We start from the raw sequence: 21,204 nt of genomic DNA, 5'->3' as shown, positions 1-21,204 counted from the left end.
GCTGGGCCAGGCCGTTTGACTACTAGATTAGCGCTCTCTTCACTACAGAATGACTCGGGAGCCTGCCACATGCACAGCAGCTATGTTTCCCCCACACTGCCCCTCCCTTCCCCCTGTCCCATCCTCCCACCACCTCCCGCCACCAGGTTTCCTGTGCTTGATTTTAAAAATCCAAAGAAAATTTCTCTGTATAGCTAGGTAGGAAGGAACAGGAGAGGAGGAAGGATCCTACTTTCCTGTGCCTGGTAGGGACAGGAAGGACCTACCTTATATTCTTTCTCATAAATTATCCTAGAAAGGAAGAATGCAGGCTATTTTATTTCTATTTTAAACGAGCAATCAGAGGTGTGTCCCATGTAGGTGACCCATCATGTTTATATATGGGTGGGAACTGATAATGGCGTAAATGTTACAGAATCCCAATAAACCACAGGTTTTTATCAAATGCATTTGGATGGTCTATGTTCAGAATGTGCTGTAAATTACCTTATCACGTAGGTTGAAAGATTAGCAATACCCACTAGCCAACGAGGCGAGCTTCAGTAGCAGCGTCTTTAAGTGTTTTCATCAGGCAAAACTACCTTGTCTTTGTCAAGCTGGCTTTCTTCCAGGGTCCAAGGTCTCTCCATTGTTATTCCACCGAGGAATCCCACTTCAAACCTTTACGAGCCACAAACAAAAAGTTCTTCCTTCATGTGATTTGTACTTATCACAGGGCTTTCAATGTTTAAATCTCACGAATTTGAAAAAGATTACCTGTTCTTATCTTGAGAAGTTCATAGTAACTGCTTAATCAGTTTTGCCCTAAGGAATATATGAAAAAAAGACACATATAGGAGGCCCAAACTTAATTTGCCTTTCACTATCATCTGAGCTTGGGATAGGAGTATTTCACAGATAGGAAAAATGTATAGGAAAACTCTAAAGGAAATGCACTTTCTCAGAAGGGCAAATTAAAGCAGAAATAAATTCGAGATATGTAATATGTGGCAGTGGTATAAATCATATGAGAATATATATAAAAATACATAAAAAAGTATATGAGAAAAAACTTTATAAATTGTGAATTGTTATACATATGTCAGTAATTCTATAGCACCCTCCCATCCTCACTTCTGATGTCACCCCATGGAGAAAGCTTTCTAAATTCCTAACCATTTTTCTTCTACGTACTCAGTAAATATTTGTGGCATTAATGAATAAGTGAACTTTTGAATCTTAATTCTTAAATGAAATCTTGTTATAGAGATTGGGCAATATTTCTGATAAAGACTTTAAAAAAATTGAAGTATAGTTGATTTACAATATTGTGTTAGTTTCAGGTGTACAGCAAAGTGATTCAGTTATATATATAAATTCTTTTTCAGATTCTTTTCCATTATAGGTTATTACAAGATATTGAATATAGTTCCCTGTGCTATATCGTAAATCCTTGTTGATTATCTATTTCAGTATCTGTAGTAGTGTGTATCTGTTAATCCCATACTACTAATTCCCCCCTCCCCCACTTCCCCTTTGGTAACTGTAAGTTTTTTTCTTTGTCTGGAAGTCTGGTTCTGTTTTGTAAATAAGTTCATTTGTATTATATTTTTAGATTCCACATATAAGTAATATCACATAATACCTGTCTTTCTCTGTCTGACTTACTTCACTTAGTAGGATAATCTCTAGGTCCATCCATGTTGCTGCAAATGGCAATATTTCGTTCTTTTTTATGGCTAGTATTCTATTGTGTATATATATTTATATACCACATCTTCTTTATCCATTCATCTGTTGATGGTCACTTAGCTTCCATGTCTTGGCTATTGTAAATAGTGCTGCCATGAACATTGGGGTGCACGTACCTTTTTGAATTAGAGTTGTCATCTTTTCTGGATATATGCCCAGGAGTGAAGTTGCTGGATCATATGGAAGTTCTGTTTAAGAAAACTCCATACTGTTTCCCATAGTGGCTGCACCAGTTTGCATTCCCACCAACAGTGCCAAACAGTGTAGGAGGGTTCCGATAAAGGCATTTTTTTCTAAAGTAAGCTTGGGAAGACCACGTGCTGTCTATACCACTTGGAGTGTCACGATGAACATCAATTCATTAATTAATTGCCCTTAGACATTTTGCTGTAAAATTTGCTCAACTTTGTTTTATCTAGCATGTACCAGATTCTGACCACAGAGTCATACTGAGGAGCACTGAAGTAATATCGTAGTTGAGGAAGTGCTGCTTTAAAAGTTAAAATAAAAATATGAGATGTCACAAGGCATAATTAATGTCAGATGAATTCTATACTATGTATGGTACCAATTTGTAAAGGAGAAAGATTAACATGAAATGGTCTGCAAAATCTTCTTGAAGGAAAACGGAAGCTTGAGGGATGGATGAAGTCTGGCTAGGTGGGAGGTAAGGTAGCACTGTAGTGTTTCACTGTTTTGTCTCCTAGCACCTGACAGGACACACTCCCGTTAATAGCGGTGTCTCACTGTGGGATGTGAATTTGAGTTTGGGGCAAGGGGTTATGAGCAGTCCAAAAACTTGGCTCTCACCCATTTTCCACTGTGATTTTGACCCTAACCTCACATGATGCGCCTTGGAAAATACAGTGGCTTTAAAGATGGGTGAGTGGCCAGAACTTCCAGGGACTCCATAACAGACAATTTCCTTTTATTCTGTTTTTTTTTTAAATAAATTTATTTATTTATTTTTGGCTGCATTGGATCTTTGTTGCTGCGCGTGGGCTTTCTCCAGTTGTGGCGAGCGGGGGCTACTCTTCGTTGCTGTGCACGGGCTTCTCACTCTGGTGGCTTCTCTTGTTGTGGAGCATGGGCTCTAGGTGCACAGGCTTCAGTAGTTGTGGCACGTGGGCTCAGTAGTTGTGGCTTGCAGGCTCCAGAGCGCAGGCTCAGCAATTGTGGCACACGGGCTTAGTTGCTCTGTGGCATGTGGGATCTTCCCAGACCAGGGCTTGAACCCGTGTCCCCTGCATTGGTAGGCGGATTCTAAACCACTGCGCCACCAGGGAAGCCCTCCTTTTATTCTTTTAGGCTCTGTTGAGGTTACTCAGCCTAACTGAAGAGCTTCCATCGAAGCTGTGAGTTATTGGGATTCACCTCTTTAGGGATTTTAATCTTGGCAGTGGGAGAGGAATCGAAATCTCCTAGTCTACCACTTAGTGCAAAATGTATTATCAGTCTTGTCTGGTTCTACCCATGGAATCACAGGAGTTTGGAATCAGATGACATCTTCGAGACTATCTAATGATTCAGCTTTCTCCTTTCATAGATGAAAATGCTGAGGCCAGAGAGAGCAAGTTATGTCCTCAAGGCCACACTGATTTGGGGTTGAGACTCTTGCCTTCCAGGTCCCTTGCCTCCCAGTCCCTTCCTCATTTCCACTAGGGAAGAATTTACCCCGAATCTCGCCTGATTCTGAGTGGGAGGCAAAGCTTTCCCCATTTACTGAGGGGAAACTGACAGAGGGGTAGTATGTAGAGTCCCCATACTTTGCTGATTCTACAGGTTACGTGCAGGTAATTCCCACTTCCATGATGAAAACAATTGTCCATCCTTTATTTCGTATTTTACCTAAGGCTTGCAGGCTTTTAAAAGGGGCATTGTTGGGCTTCCCTGGTGGCGCAGTGGTTGCGCGTCCGCCTGCCGATGCAGGGGAGCCGGGTTCGCGCCCCGGTCTGGGAGGATCCCACGTGCCGCGGAGCGGCTAGGCCCGTGAGCCATGGCCGCTGAGCCTGCGCTCCGCAACGGGAGAGGCCGCAGCGGAGGGGGGCCCGCATACCACAAAAAAAAAAAAAAAAAAAAGGGGCATTGTTTTCACTGGGACTGATGGGTGGTATACCCAATGTCCCTGCCTTGCATTCCTTTCAAACTCTGTTTTTGCCCCAAAGTTGGATGCTTTCTAAGGAGTATAACTGCCACCATGGTTCAAGCCCCCCAATTGCTTAAATTACTCTTTGAAAATATAAATGTGGTGAGACATTTTTAGTTTCATGCTCCTGCTCTTGAACTCTAGTCTCCCTTTCTGTGATTCATTTATATTTTCAGACCCTAAAGAATGATTTAATTAATTTTCATGTTTTACTAATTTGCATATTTGGCTTTCTTGTTTTGCTAGTTTTTGTATTAACCTCAGAGATTCATGTTGAGAAAAATGCTTGTATTTCAAATAGATTTTATTTATGTTTTGTCAGATAACTGATGCATTTGGAGCCTTTCGTGGGGGGTGGGGAGTATAGTCTAGGAATTTTCAAAAACTTGTTGCCATTCCTCCGAATTTCTGCTTAGGCTGACAGGTAGAATACATTTTCAATAAATGAAAGAAGTGTTTCTAAGGTTCCAAAGAGAGAGCCTCACAAATGCTTTCCCACTTTTCAATATGAATTATTTCCTTTTGATTTTTTTAAAGCAAGCAGAGACCAGGCCAAGCTTATTTGGAAGTCAGTCTGAAATAAGTGAATCTGGGTCTCTGTAACAACAAAAAAGGCCTTTTCTGGGGCACTCAAGCACATCATTCACAGCTAACTGTGCGTTATTCTATAGTGTGGATACAAACATATATGATAGGTCACATGCTCATAAACCAAGTAATAATTGTGTAGTGGAATAATTTATCCCTACCATAGAAATAGAAATCCTGTAAGTAAAAATTCTGGGGAATAGAAGTTGTAGTTTGTACAACAACCTGATGTGAGACATGGGCTTTTATTCTTTTTCTATTTTGTGTGTGTGTGTGTGTTTTGTTTTGTTTTAATAAACCATATGGAGTTTTCCTGAAATACTGGAAAAGGTCTGTGGAGATGCATGTATCTGTGTGAATGCGTATGAAAAAGCCTCATGTAGGCTCTTTTCACTCCTTTGGTAAAGGCCTCCTTGAAGCAACTTCCTCTAGTCTTGCTAAGGAAGGAAAACACTGCTTCGAGCCAATGTTAGGGAGGAGCTGTCCGGTGCTCTCTAGCAGCAAACACGCTTACAACTCAGTTTAGAATAAAGTGTACTGCAAACACCTAATTTTTACAGAACTGCTTGTATTGGGAGTTACTAATTAAAAATCCTCACGCTCTCCCTTCTTTTCCTGTTCAAATCTGCAAGGTTATTTAATTGAAGTCCTATTTTGTGGGTGCAGATGCATGATGTGTTTGAATCATCAAACAGATTTATAGTGTGTTTTGATTGTTGTGTGTGCCTCATTGCTATTCCCAGAATGTCGAGCTGAGCTTATGCTCCTCGGGAAGACTTAGCCGCCTGAAACAGTAAAAGAGTCCTTTCTTCTTCTCCCGCCCCCTCGCCCCCCATTTTCCTTGAAACTTTGCCAATATCAGATCGCGCGCTGTCTGTTGCTGCATTAAAATGAAGTCATTCCCTCCCACTTGTCACCCTCCTCCCTCCCACCCCCTACCTTTCCCTGTGCTCTCCAGCTCCGCGATTTTCTAAGTGGGGGAGCCGCTCTTGCTGTTATGTATGAACTTTTTCAGTTTTATTTTCTTCCGCCTTTCTGTCCTCTCCATTTTTTCTCCCCACTTCTTAGAGGTGGTTTTTGGATTGGGGGCTGTGAAAGGAAAAGAGAAGGGGCCTGTTTTCCTCTCGAGGTGAAAACAGCCTTGGAAACGGCAGGTGCACGGCCCCCAAGCAGCTGCTTGCGCCTCGCAAGCTGAAGCGTTTTACTTCCCCCTCTAAGCCAAGAGCACTTCATATAATCCTCTCATGCAATTCACACTGTAATTGCAGAAACCCCGACTGCTAGGGCTCATCTTATTATTATTATTACGATTATTATTGTTGTTGTTGTTGTTGTTTTTCACTGATAACAAGCTCTTCTGCAAACAGGAACCTGTCATGTTAATTAGGTTTTTGTGTAAGATGAGCTGCTTCTCTAGAAGCAAGATTTTTTTTTTTTTGTCTTGCTCTTAGCCCTGTTCCCCTACCCCCTTCCAGGCCTTACCCCCTTAGAGGCCACTTAGGGAGTAGCACATGTGGAACTTTTATGTGGTTCTATAGGCCTTTTATTATCCTGTGGGCCTCATCCTCTTCTTAAGAAAGAGGCCAGTGGTTAGATGCTGGCAATGAAAATTATTTTCTTGAACACCAGCTTGTTTTCTCAAGGTTCTGCTTATTCCTTTGGTAATTATGGGACTGAAGGATCTTTTTTTTTTTTGGTTGACCCATGAGTGCTGTAGTCTATGGAACAATCATGGCTTTGAGGAAGAAAGGGCCAGGGATGAAAGTATGAAGAGATTTTATTTTTTTTTTAATTCCCTTAAGAAATGCTTAGAGAATTAATGAAAGTGTTTTTATTGCCAATTTAAAGAAAACCTGGTACTTTGAGGTTCAGAGATATACAAACTATTACTAATGCCTAAATCTAATTTTGATCTACAACTTTGGCCTATTTTTTATTGTTTACCAAATTCAGCAATTCATGACCACTGTCATTTTTTTTTATGGCTACACACTACCTGTACTATTATTTAAATAATATTTTCTTTATATGGACTCACCTTTTAAATGTAGTTTACTAGCAAAGGAAACTATAATATACCACTACTATAAATAGTAAATTCATGTGATAAGCCATACAAACATAACTGTTAAAGTAAAAAAATGGAAACTGTTAAGTTCATTTGTGTTAGAGGTATTGCATAGTGTAGTAAAGGTGTTCCGGATTAGCACTGGGACTTTTTATTCTTACTGTAATCAGAAGGATTGAAAGAGAACCAACAGGAGAATAACTTTCCTGCTCACTGTGCACACTACTGGTATTCAAGGCCATGCCAGTGTACCACCCGCATCTGCTCATCTCCAGCAGTGTGCCCACACATGGCACATGCCCTACACTTTGGGAAATACCAGCCCATTGGGGGCTGAGGGCTCAGGTGGTCCAAAATCCATTATGGATATTTGGTTCTAGGAGGACTATTATTTAAGTTGGCCCTTGATGTATATGAAATATATATTTCTAGTAAAAGAGTGACAAGAAAACCTACTCTTTAAGAGGAATTTGTGTCTATGAGTGGAATTAATGAAACATTGAGCATAAGGAACCAAAGTTCTAAAAGAACATCAAGGGGGAAAACTTAAGAAAAACCAAGTTCCAGGATCCGTAATGGGAGCCAGAAATGGAAGCCAAGATAGTATCGAAAGTCTGGACAAAGTGGAATGGGCATAAGGTCAAAAGTGAAGTGAGATGGATGTTCCAGAAAAAAGTGTTTGTGATGAGAGCTGAGGTATCTGAGATTTTCCTTTGCTGGCATGTGATGTACGAGAGGGTCTGGCCGTGTAAAAACCCCGGCTAAAATCAGAGTTGAGGCTATAAAGAAAAGCACTTCTTAAATAATTAGTGTGAGTCATAAGACAATGAAGAGGACTGCCCATCTCACCTCCACACACCCACCCACACTCTACAGAGGTACAGGGGTTGGAAAACCTCACAGTTTTTCTTAATTATAAACAAAATATTTTTAAGAGGTTTATGTCCCAAACTTACACACAACCAATTATGATTTCAGTATGTAAATCTTCCCAGTTATTCCGAATGGTTCTGTGCTCTTTATCTCCCCACAACTCTCCCTCCCGCCCCACCCCCCGACCCCATTCTCCAGCCTTTAGGATGGAAAGGACAGCCTTGAAGATGCATAAATCATATAGCAAACATTTCTTCAATATAAGTTTAATAGACCTTCAAGGACCTCTCTGCAATGTCCATGTTTTTATTTATTCTCCAGGACAGTATGGTGAGAAGGTGAGTGTTGACATGTTTCATTTGGGCCATATCTCTTCTGTGGTTGGCTGGTTAATGACAGTTTCTAATGTTGATGCAATTTATTAAAAATGATTTTTATAATCAATATAACATATAACCTGTTTTATATTGGACACTGCAGATGATTATATAAAGTACTATGATAGATATCAAAGAAATCTATTTGACAAATATTTTCTAAAGACTTAATATGTGAAAGGCTCCATGCTAGGGCCTGAGAGTGGTAAACCAGCCTGCGCTGTCAAGGAATTTTTTATTTGGAGTAGGACAAACAAGCACATAGCTTATTGCAATGATGTTTGATAAAAATTCTGATAAGGGTTAGGATTGGAATGTCATGGAAACATGAGCAGCCCCTAACCAAATCTTCCCCAGTCAGGAAAGGCTCCCATATAAGCTGAGAACTTAATACTAAATAGTAATTAGCTATGGGGAGTCTGAAGGGAGAGGTTCTGGGAGACAGAGAAAGAGTATACAAGAAGAAAGAGAGCCCCTGAAGACCTGGAGGTGAAGATTAATGTGGGCAGTTTTGAGAACTTTCAATAGTTCAGCATAACTGGAGGTTGGGTGGTGGATGGAGGTCAGAGATGGAAATTGAGGCTGAAGAAGTGAAGAAGGGTCTGGTGGGCCATGTGGAATTTAGGCTTGATGCTGAATGAAATAAGGAGCTACTGAAGGAGTGAAAAGCACAAACTGAAATGTGGGAAGAAAGAGGCAGTGCTGGGGTGGAGTGGGCACATAAGTAATGGTACAAAGGTTAGGTTGAATCGGGCCAGGCGGAGCCTGAGGGTACAGGTGAGTGGGTTACATTTGTCACCTAGGACAGGAGGTAACCTTGCAACGATCTCTAGCGACTGATTCTGAATGTGCAGGTAGTGACCGGGCCAGCAGAGAGGACTGTTCATACTGGCTGAGCGCCATAATAGTGGCTTGGGAGTGGGATCATGCAGAGGAGAGGGGTAGCACGCATGGAAATCATTTTGTTTTTGATCGAAGGAGATATTTTTGGAAGATAATCTGGACACTATTTGGCTAAGTTAAAATTACTTTTTTTGGAAAGCTATGTTTTTATTTTTATTTATTTATTTATTTATTTATTTATTTCAGTAGCTCCGTCATTCCCTAGATATTATTTTATTATTTTTTTATTTAACATCTTTATTAGAGTATAATTGCTTTACAGTGGTGTGTTAGTTTCTGCTGTATAACAAAGTGAATCAGCTATACATATACATATATCCCCATATCTCCTCTCTCCTGCGTCTCCCTCCCACCCTCCCTATCCCACCCCTCTAGGTGGTCACAAAGCACCAAGCTGATCTCCCTGTGCCATGTGGCTGCTTCCCACTAGGCTTACTTTCTTATTTCCAGTGTGCTTCATGTACTTGTCTTACCTTGAAGCGGGCTTTTAATGTAAAGGGGAACATTGATTCTAATCATCTGGTAATAGTATTAATAAATGATCACATTAATGAGGTACTTACTTGGAGCCAAACACTGGGCTGAGCACTTGATATATATTATCTCATTTAATCCCTGCCCCTCAAACATGACATGTTATTATCATCTTCATCTTACAGATGAGAGCACCGAGGCTTAGAAAGGATAAATAATGCCATAACTAAACTGTGGAGGTAGGATTTCATCCCAGGGTTGACTCCAGAGCCTGAGCTCAAAACCAAAACGCCATAGTTAAGGATGTAGAGTGTGTGGCACACTGAGTCTAGTGAATAACTTTGTACAAAACTGTGTGTAGACATTTTTTAATGAAAGGAAAATTTGTTACAAGGTTTTTTGGTTTCTTTCGGCATCTTTCTTTTGGAATTATGCTCCCAGAAAAAAAGCTTTAATTAATAAAGGGTTATGATTACTTATTCTCAATTAAACATGGTTTTATTGAACAAACAAAAACAAAGGGAAAAACAAACAGGTCATTTTTTCCTGGTTTTGATGTTTAAAGTTTTGGAGTAAATTTGCCAAAAGAGTAAGTAGGTTTTTCTTTTTATATTTTACATACGGAGGCCATGCTTTCTAAAAATTCTTGTATTGGAAGAGACTCACAGAGTTAATCTACACTAATCTTTAAGTAGTCATTATTCTCCATTGAAAAAACAAAATGCATTACCAGAATTATTATAGCATCCCCAAAGTGAAAAGAGTTTAAAGACCAACACCTAGTCTACCCTCCTCATTTTCCATGAGGAAACAGAGGACCGAAGCAACTAAGGGACTTACATACCCAAAGCCACACAGTGAGTATACAGTGGGGCTTAAGATCAGAGTCTTTAGCCCCAAGGAAGGCTCATTGATTGCTGTACCATCTCACTCTGGATAACAGTATTTCAGGGGATTAATATGGTGCATCTTCCTGGATTATCAGTTTTGCTCTAAGATTTAAAAGCAAGCAAGCAAACTAAATAGTTCATAATTTAAATCCTTTTTATATTAAAATGAACATGGCCATATTGTGGAGTAAAAATCATAGGGATTTAATAAATAAAACAGGAAACTTCAAAGAAATGTCCCTTTTTAGAAAATAAGGCAGGGAGCAAGAAGAGGGTCTGTCTCAGTCTTTACTCCCACATGTCTTTGTTCAAATGTGTTCTCTCTGCCTTTAGAGATTTTTCAGAGGGAAATTTTTTGACACTGTGGCATCTCTTAGGTGTATGATGGACAATAGCAAACTACCAATTAATAGCATTGTTCATAATTATTCTGTTAAATGACACTGTGAGATGCCAGAAACATGCTTTTTCCATTAATATATAATTTAAAATTGTCTAAATATATGTTAACAGATCCTATAATGGAATAGATTTAAATTTTTTCTCCGGGAAATTTGATTTTTTAGGCTAATTTCAATAGAAAATATATCTGATTAGTTAGAAATGTGTTACTTGAATGAATGCATTTTGCTACAAAGGTTATCTTTGAAATGATGTGAATAATCTGTCTTATGCCCACAAGTACTGTGAATACTAACACTTCATTCTTAACTCATCTAGTTGTCATTAGGTGCAGCAGCTGATGCAATCTTCCATTAAGCAGTCTCAGAACTGTGGGTGGTCTGGGAAACTATACCATATGAACTGTAATACACAATAGAGTGAGTTAGGGATTTTTTTTTTTTTCAGCTTTAATTTTGAATCTTGCAGTTCCTATTGGTTGAAATCGAGCAAAAGAATAAAGGGAACCTGATCTTAGCATCAATCTATATTGATGCAGAGCTCCTTATATACTTATTGATTAGAGAGTTTAAACTTAACTGCAGCCATTTCTTTTCTATTTGAGTTGTTTATTTACTTAACTAAAGGAACTGACATGATGGTGCTTGCAAACAGGGGCACTGTCGGCTGTTTACATTTTTAAAACCATACGCTAATAAAATAAACTAATGAAAGGAAAAATATAATATATTTTAACTATACTTTGATTAAACCAGCACTGGGTAAGTTTTAGTGGGACATTTTGGAAGTGTAGCACACAATTGACATCAATACCAAATTGGCTGTGTTCATTGTGGGCTTATTATAAAGGGAGTTGTTCATCATGTTTGGAAACTTAACACCACTTTAAAAGGGCTGAAACTTAACAGTGTTATATATATATTTATAGGTTTCTTTATAAAAGTAACTTAAAGTGCCTTAAATATAATAAGTGCTCAATAAATAGCTATTGATTTGATTTCCATGAGAAATGCAGTGCATTGGAAGCCCAGAATGGAAGGAAAACGCAAAGTAAATTGGTAATAATTTTGCATTTACTAGGTGGAGATGGAAGCAAGTGGTATGTATGGATTTAGCCACTGAAGAAAGAGAAATCTGCTCATAGATCTCTGAAACGAAAGCAATCATTTATTAATCTCAAGAGAAATATTCTTAAAAAATTATCTTTGTGTATATGCATTTAAAGAAAAAAATATTTCCAAACAATTGGAATGACAAGCAAACTGTCTTTCATTTGTGGTAAATGAGCTACAAATGTATGCATTTACAATTTTTCTTCAATATTCAAATGAGAAATCTGCAACCACAAAGAAGTTAAGTCTTAAAAGTGCTACTTTTTTTTTTTTTTCTGGCATAGATGGTCCCCAGTCTTTTCCATTATAGTCTAGAGTCCTTAATAAAGAAACCACAAGCTATTCTCTAGTACAGCATTTTAGCCCCCAACTTTAATTTTGGTTTTAGTCCAACAGGCAGATAATTTAAAAAGTTTTCTGTCTCCCATCCTACTTTGTTTCTTAAACTCTCTCAAATCTTAAAGGGATAAAATTGTTGTGCTGTTCATTTTGTACCTTCCATCTCTACCTGCGAAATTTTGTTTTTTAATGGTTTAGCACAGATACTTCAAAGTTCAACTGCTCTCCCTTCTTTTTCTAACCCCCCTCCGCCCACCCCCTTTTTCTTTTTTCTTTCTTTCTTCCTTCTTCCTCCTCCAGCTCCCTCTTGGGCCCCCTCCCCATCCCCCCGTCCCCTTTGGAAGCCCCTGGGATGACACTGTTCATTGATGCATCTCCCTCATTAGCATTGCTGCAGCTTGGCTCAGAGGTTTCAGAGGCAATCCGTCATGAGAAAACTGAAGAATGTGCCCCATTTGCATGATTCTGTGCCAGAATGCAACTTTTTCTCAGCTGTTCTTTGTGTAATTTCCCCTTGAGCGTTCAACTTTCCCATGAAGTCCTAGAAATCATATTACGGATTTCCAACCCAATTGAAATGCTCTTCAGATTAGCTTTACATACTTGCTTGCTTCCCCCAACAACTTCATAGTTCTTCGTAAACAGAGCAAATTAGCACAAAAAAACAGGTTTCGCCTTTTATTGTTTGGAAATGTAGGAAACATTAAACGAATAATTTTGCTTTGAAAGTGCAGGGGTACATATTATATGTGCAGATGTATATTTATTACACATGTCCAAATGAGGCCACAGTGCTAATAAATACTTAGGCAATCTCTGCTTCCTAGTCACTTAGTGCCACTGAAAACCACATTCTGTAACCCACCACAGAGAGACTCAGAGCAGAAACAGCAAAAAGCTGGATGAAGTACTCACTGTTTAATAAAGAGTACTTCCCCCATAAGTCAAGGAAATCTGCTTTGCAGCTCTCGGATGAGCACATTTTAATAAATAATGAATTCATAGTAGCTAACTAACTGCTAATTAAATATGTATTCTCACAGTATTTTTTTCCTAGATAAAAAATTATTGTGACAACTACAACACTGGGACACACAACCTGTTACCAAGGTTTCCATTTTCCAAAAATTAAGATAATGTGCTATACATACATGATGCCCCACATTCCAGAAGAGAAAATGCTCCATTAACATGTTCATCATATTGCATTTGAATTAACAACAGAAAACAATTTACGCACAGACGCATACAATCTTTAGCTCTTTTCAATAACATGCTCTTCTTCTCAGTGTCATTATATACAAATCAATATAGAGTCTTTTCATTCCCTCTTGCCTTTTAGGGCACTTAGGAGTAAAAATAAACTACTTATTTTTTATTATTTCCATTCTAAAAACTGTAGAATTATTAGTTTTTGATTACCCTTTGACTCTTGGTTGGAGTGTATCCATTTGGGTAAAATAATGAAGATATTCTAAAAGTGCTTTAGTTATAACTACTTAAAATTTTAAATTATGTCATAATCTTTTAGAAGGAAAAAATGACTTTAGAATGGGAAGGCAGAAATATCGAACTTACCGAGTTCCAAACAGAATTAAAATGACTTAAAGATAATTCCCTGCACCAACAGAAGAAAATAAAGCTCTTAAAGTTCAAAAATTTGGTTGTTGGAGGAACGCTCACACAGTGATTAGAATTAGGTTGCAGAAGATTTCATTAATTATAGGTGACTGGTTTTTCCTCAGCAGACAGCTCAGGTCTCGCCCCCACCCCCCGCCCCTCTGCCCCCCCCACCTCATCTCAAACTGTTGTCTAACCTTTCCCTTAATCCATCTCATCTTGAGCTGATGGGAACTGCTTTCATTCCACCTCTTGTGGAGGTAATGAAACAATCTTCTTATTCACTTGGTTCCTCTGAGCCGGTGACATGCAACAACAACAAAAAAAAGCAAGCGCCCTGATTAATGGCTGCTAATTAGCAATGTTAATGACCAGGTGTCCGAGAGCATGGCCAGCTCCTCTCAGCATGGAGTGATCGCTCAATGAGGGCCCTGCAAATCCATTCCCAGTGACCCTTCCCCTCAGCTGCCAGTAATGAAGGCCGCTTGCTCGTTACTCCCGGGAGGGGCGCAGGAGGAGACCCAGGCCTGGGACCCAAACCCTTGGCTGGGGTCTAGTGGATCTTCCATTAATTAAGGTTAGCGTTTCTGGCCCCCAAAAGCTCAAAGGTAAGGAAGTGAGGGGCAGGGAGATGAACTCAACCTCTCTTGTCTCGGGAGGCGATGATTCTTTTCTAAATGGAACCAGTAGTTAATTTGGGCTATCCACATGTATATCTATAATTTTGACTCTTTGTTAGCTATACATATCATCTTCTCTGGCTGTATTATTATCTCGAGATCATTCACATGGGGGAAGCAAATCTCACAGTAACTCTCAAATACAACTTTCTATCTGGGAGGTTTACGTTCTCTTTTTACCTTTCAGGTTTACAGATGAGTGGCAGCAGAAACTCAGAGCACCTAGATCTGTGCTTAAAAAATTAGTTATCTTTTAAAAAATATTTTCCTGGTTAGGAGATGGGTTGAACGTGCCAGTGCTGTTAGCTCTCATTTAGGAGTAAGGGAATTATATTACTTTAAAAGAAAACAACACAAAAGCAAGCTTTTCCAAGAGCTTTCTAGAAAATCAGCTCTATAAAGACCTGAAAAATTATTTTACTAATTAGAGTTGGTTCCTTTTTTTAAATGCTGACCAGAAAATTGAAAAGTGACAAGACTGAAGTCTTTGCAGATAATTAACCATTAACTGTATTTGCCAATTTGTGACAAGCCGATTCTCTGAGTTTACACATTTATTTTCTCTTCACTGGTGAATGGCCTTATACTTTCTCCAAGGAGGGGGTGGGGGGAATGATTCAGTTTCGAAGAAACAGACTAAAATGGAAAAAGGTATGCCATGTCATTGCTTTTGTTTTATCAGGCCACATATGTATATAGCAGACTTTTTATATCTGTCTATCATCTATCTATCTATCTATCTGTCTGTCTATCTATCTATCTACCTAAAGTGAGGATAGCACCTTGGTTAATTTAGAAATCTCCCCCCCCACCTTTAACAAAGTTTTTATTTGTTGAAATGTCTTATGTTTGATACCATTGTGATGAGTTTCTTTTGATGACATTGTGAAGAACGTAAAATTTATTTCGATAGAGTAAGTGCTATTGTGAAAATTACTGACTATTCATAGGTGATAAAATACCTAATAGCAGGGTTTAAAAAATCATGGTCACTAGGTTGCTGCTGGCCATTAGGCCCAAATGAAATTTGACAAGAAAAACTTCAGAGCTTTATTCCAAGGGTGGACAAGGCCAAACAGCATCACCTCATAAGCTACAAAAGGAGGCTGCCTAGACAGGAGGCTGGCTTCTCTGTCATTAGAGCCCACCTTCTGTTGCAGTAATATCTGATGTAGTTTTTTGGAAGGAGGGGTAAAAATTATCTCCCTATGTAGAGAATTTAGTAAACTCTTTCACTGTAGAAAATTTAGAAGCATTGAAAAGCACCAGCACACATACATTTGCATGCATTCACACACGTACAGTACACACAATCCTAACCAGAGCTATCAGTGGCCAACATGTTGCTATGTATTCTAGCCATCTTTTTTTTTTTTTTTTTTTTTTTTGTGGTACGCGGGCCTCTCACTGCTGTGGCCTCTCCTGTTGCAGAGCACAGGCTCCGGATGCGCAGGCTCAGCGGCCACGGCTCATGGGCCTAGCCGCTCTGTGGCATGTGGGATCTTCCCGGACGGGGGCACGAACCCATATCCCCTGCATTGGCAGGTGGACTCTCAACCACTGAGCCACCAGGGAAGCCCTCTAGCCATCTTTTTCTTGCATAGTTACTCTTTCTGTTTTAACAAAATTGTGTTGTACTGCATGTGTTTTATAAACTACTTTTAAAATTAACAATCTAACATAAATCTATTGTGAAATATTCTTCTGCAATGGTATATTATGACAGCTTCTACTGAGAGCCACAAGTCTCCATTAACCATTCATGGTTAATGCAGATTTCTAGAGTTATTATAGAGCCATATTACTGTGATGATCCCAGTGCTAAAGGGAAGGCCACAGGTACCATCCTGGCCAGTCCCTCCTACATAGAGGACATTGAAGATTTGTTGAGGATTGAGTTATATCCCTGCATTAGCTCAGATTCTCCTTCTGTTTGTTCTCTCCACAGTCCTTAGAACAGAGTGAGTGTACCAGTGGTGCACTATATCCAATTAATCAATTATTAGCAAAGAAGGGACAAAACTGTGTGAACATAAGCTTCATGAGAGCAGAGAACTTGTATATCTTCTCACCTATATATCTGCAGTGCCCAGAACCATACCTGGCATGTAATGGGTACTCAATACATATTTTTGAATGAATGAACAGTTAAAAGGTAATTTGACTATATTCTAGTTTATTCACATATTAGATTCTGTTGTGTTTTCGTTAGTGGCAGAGAGAATGATGGATTTTTAGTTAGTGTCCTGGAAGTAATCGCAGGGCATAGCTCTTGAGGGAACTCTTCCCTCTTGCATGTCACCTGTGGTACTGGTAGAAATAAACATAAGCAGAGACACAGCTCTATTCTAGCCAGAATTCATGAAAACCCTGAGATCTATTGCTTTCTTCCATGTGTCTAGTCCTACCTGATCCTCTATCTGGCTAAAACAATCTTGCCCCTCCCAAAAAATTACACTTTTGAGCCCCAAGTTCATTAATTTGGACTTGAAATTAACATGCATTCTAAATTAAATCTGGCATTATAAAGATTTAAATATTTTGTGTATCTCTTTTGTCCATTTTTAGGTTTATGAAACAAAGTCCATTTGTAGACTGAATGTATTCTGGCCTGGAAAACGAATAAATAAGTTATCGATGGCAGGAGAATCAGTTGCATTTCATGAGACTCAAAAAGTGTAGGGTTAAAAAAAAAAACGTAGTGCTTGTTAGTTAGATTTCTTTCCTTTTATAACTTAAAAAATACAAGTTATCCTAAGAAAATAACCAAGAAATAATAGAAAATAACCACCTTGCCTCAAAAGATGTTTTGCAGCAATTAGCAGAAGAAGCAGTCCTATCCTCTGTAAGACGCCCTTGTCTATTGTGTGCAGTAGGGATATCTGTTCGTTGACCCCTCTCACTCACCTACCTCTGGCGCTTTGTTCAGGCAGCAGGGGCAGAGCGGACCCCTTTGGTAAATTTAGCCTGTTGTAATAGCAAATGGAGAATGCTGTAATGCATTCACCCTTTCCTCCATCCATCCGTCAATCGTTCTATTAATCAATCAATTGAAAAGCCTGTTTAAGAGTCTCTCTACAGCCCATTATCCACAGTGAGTCAAAGAAACGTGGCTCCTACACTTTGCAGCTTGTAGTTTTAGAGAAAACAACAATGGAGGTAGGAACAGAGGATAAATAGACAACAGGTAAAACACTGAGCAAGTATGTGAAATGAAAAGAATGAATAATATTAACATTGTCAGTCAATTAACAGGTGTTCATGGTGTGCTAATTACATGTTCATCACTGGGCTTGGGTGCTCTACAAGTGAGGTGGCTAAGGATCAGGAAGACTTCTTATAAATCACGGTTTTAAGTAATGAGAAACTAAAGAGGTTTACTTTCTTTTCTGTTTAAGACTTTGTGCAGGCAAGTGTATGGGGGATGGGTGTGCATTCTCTTTTTGGCACTTGCTGAAAGTAATAGAATGGCTATGATGGGAGGGGGAGGATGTGATGATTTAGAAAGTTGAATTTATTAATTTTAAAATCAAACATTGCAAAGTTGAAATGGGCCTGAAAAATAGTTTTTTCAATTCTTTGCATTCAATGTTTAATTCTGTCTAAAACATTGAGGCCTGCTTAGAGGTGCATTTGTGTAGTAGAGGAATAAGATGATGGTCAAGCTGGTATGAGATGAGCCAGTCAAGGGATACAGATGGAAACACGGGAAGTGAGGTCTTCTTGGATGTAATTGTGACCCAGAAGAGGTTTTAGAAGCCATTCACAAGGGTCTTGTTTCTTATTTGCAATAAGTCTTAGAGGAGAAAAGGGTTAATGTAGTCAAAATCCATGGTGGAGAACTCTTTGTGACAATGATAAAAGGCTGTTCAGTGAGGAAGAAATTGTGGTAAGGCAGGCAAGTGATGCCCAAGGCCTATATTATTGATGTCTTGTTCTTCTAATTCAGGGAAAAATCAAATCCTTATTACCTGACCTTTATTTATTTGAGACCTAGGAGTACTAAATCCTAAATCTTCATCAAAGTTTGCTGAAATTGGTATCCTGGCTTAATATATGATTATTTCATTTTTGAAATCTGGGTAAAAATTTAAGTAAATTCTTTCGGATAGACTGGGCTAACTGCGGATGCTCAATGGAATGATTATAATAGCATTTTCAAATATCGAGGGAGGGAAGAAGACAAATCTTTTTTGACTGTCCACCCTATGGTAGTTATTGTGCTAAGCCCTCTAAAAATTGTCTAATTAATCCTTATAATCTTCAAAATAAAGTTGTATTATCCCCATGTTACAGACACCAAGGCTTGACAAATCAAGTATCTAGATCCCGATCCCACAGTCACTGAGTGATGAGGAGTTGGGTCCTTATGACACCAAGCCATTGCTTTTGCCATAGCACCACACTGTGTCACATAATTTAGACTTTTTGTTTGTTTGCTTGTTTTGGTTCTCTTCCCTTTAGATATATAGTAGCCTAGAGTTGGATGAAATCAATATTTCTCATCAGTGCATTCCTCCTCGCCACAACTTATCTGGCGTACAAGTTATAATGGTTGAGTAGATATGTGTCTTTCCTATTTTTGGATTACAGTCAGGATACATTAGTCTCATGAAGCAACGGATGTCTAGAAAGTCTTAATGCTCAGGACCTCGTAAGGAGCCAACTTGGCTAAAATCTTTAAAGCATCAAATAAAAGGTTTGATAGAAAAAGTTTTTCTTACCAGAGAGGACAACCTTAGAAAAGGGCTGAGGCTTCTGACAAAGTATCTTGGACCCCATCCTGTTATTCTGAAGTCACGTCCCAATTTTAGGAATGCTAATACTGCAATCTGGACTTCTGAAGTTCTTCATAATAGACCCAGGGTTGCAATTTTCTGCTCGTATTTGCCCTGAGGTTGTGTATTCCAGACCCTGATGACCATGTCCTTGAAGGTGCTGAAAGAGACTGTGCTTTTATTTCTGTGGTACATGAAAATTTCTTCTACCACCTTATAGAAATGTAATTGTGAGGAGTTTTCAATATAAGGAAGTTCTCCTGGGAGCCCTCAACTATTTGAGATGAGTTTTTTTTTTCTTTTTGATGATGAAAATATTGATGCCAGATCACAAGATTATTGGCACATTGGCCCACAGTGATTACTTTTGGACAGAGGCAACAAGAGGCAGCCTGGATTGTGGCCACCATCCAGGGGAATATGTATAAATGGCCTCTCCATGACCACAGCCTTCTGGGATTCTATGAGTGTGAGAGGGTCCTGAGGATTCTCTTAGTTTCATACCTTTTGAGAGATGCTCAGGCACTTTCAGGGGTCTCTGTCAAAACAGAACATCATATTTTTACTCAAGTTTAACAGTTACAATGGAGCGAGTGAGAACATTGAGCGGCTGGTGTTTTTCATTTTGAAGTCTGAAAAGAGCTAAAAGGTTCTCTCTGCTTTGTGCCTGGTCCTGTTAAGAGTTGTTCCAAATCATACCAATCTAAAGGAGGGCAGATAATCAGAAAACTAATATTTATAAACTGTATTACACTAGGCCCTTTACAAATGTTATTACATTTATTTTAGGTGATAGATATTACTCTTCTATTTTATATATTGAGAAACTGAATCTCCAGGAGATTAAATGTCATAGAGGTAGGAAGTGTCAGGACCATGCATTCAAGTCTAGGTGTGATTCCAAAATGGTTCATAATGGTACTGTCCAACATGGTAACCCTATTAGCCATATGGCTCTTTTAACTCAAATTCAAATTAAATATAATTAAAATTCAGTTCCTTAGTCAAACTAGCCACATTTCAAATGCTCATTAGCTGTATGGGGCTAGTAACTACTGTATTAGACAGGGCAGATATACAATGTTTCCATCATCAAAGAAACTTCTATTGGACAGTATCTGTCGATAATTAAGTTGAGAATTTTCCTTGATATAAGTATTCATGGAAAATAACAGTAATAAAACTTCTACTTTAATGGAGAATGGTGGGGGTAAAGGCAAAGATAGAATATGAGATTTTATATTTTGAAGACCTTATATACTTGGATGATTTTTAATGAGGAGAGTAGTTTAATTGTAGATATGTTTCTGTAGTATAAACTAAACTAATAGTAGTAATAATATCAATTGTCTAATACTTCTTATGTGGTAGGTACTATTCTAAATTTGTTTCATATATAAACTCATTTAATCCTCAAAACAATCCTACAAAGTAGATGCCATTATTATCTCCACTTTATGGATGAGGAAACTGAGGCACAGTGAGGTTAAGCAATTTTCTAAGATTATCAGATAAGAAAAAATAGAACCAAGATTTCAACCATAGCCTGGCTTCAGATAGTGAGTGTCTAATCATTATTCCATACAAGAATATTTTATAGGATTACTTAGGAGAGAGTTGTGAGAGTAAATTGCTAATTAGAAATGAAGGCACAAAAAGCAATACATTGTTCTTTTAAAAAAGATAGCCTGAGTTGGTGGGAATGTAAACTGATACAGCCACTATGGAGAACAGTATGGAGGTTCCTCAAAAAACTAAAAATAAAACTACTATATGACACAGCAATCCCACTTCTGGGCATACACCCTGAGAAAACCATAATTCGAAAAGACACATGCACCCCAATGTTCATTACAGCACTATTTACAATAGCCAGGTCATGGAAGCAACCTAAATGTCCATCTACAGAGGAATGGATAAAGAAGATGTGCTACATATAGACAATGGAATATTACTCAGCCATAAAAAGGAACAAAATTGCACCATTTGCAGAGATGTAGATGGACCTAGAGACTATCATACAGAGTGTGAAGTAAGTCAGAAAGAGAAAAACAAATATTGTATAATATTGCTTATATGTGGAATCTAGAGAAATGATGCAGATGAATTTATTTGCAAAGCAGAAATAGAGACACAGACGTAGAGAACAAAGTTATGGATACCAAGGGGGAGAGGAGGGGTGGGATGAATTGGGAGATTGGGATTGACATATATACACTACTG

Source organism: Physeter macrocephalus, chromosome 1, assembly GCF_002837175.3.
Source record: "Physeter macrocephalus isolate SW-GA chromosome 1, ASM283717v5, whole genome shotgun sequence".
Classification (NCBI taxonomy): domain Eukaryota; kingdom Metazoa; phylum Chordata; class Mammalia; order Artiodactyla; family Physeteridae; genus Physeter; species Physeter macrocephalus.
Note: the sequence above shows the minus strand (reverse complement) of the source record.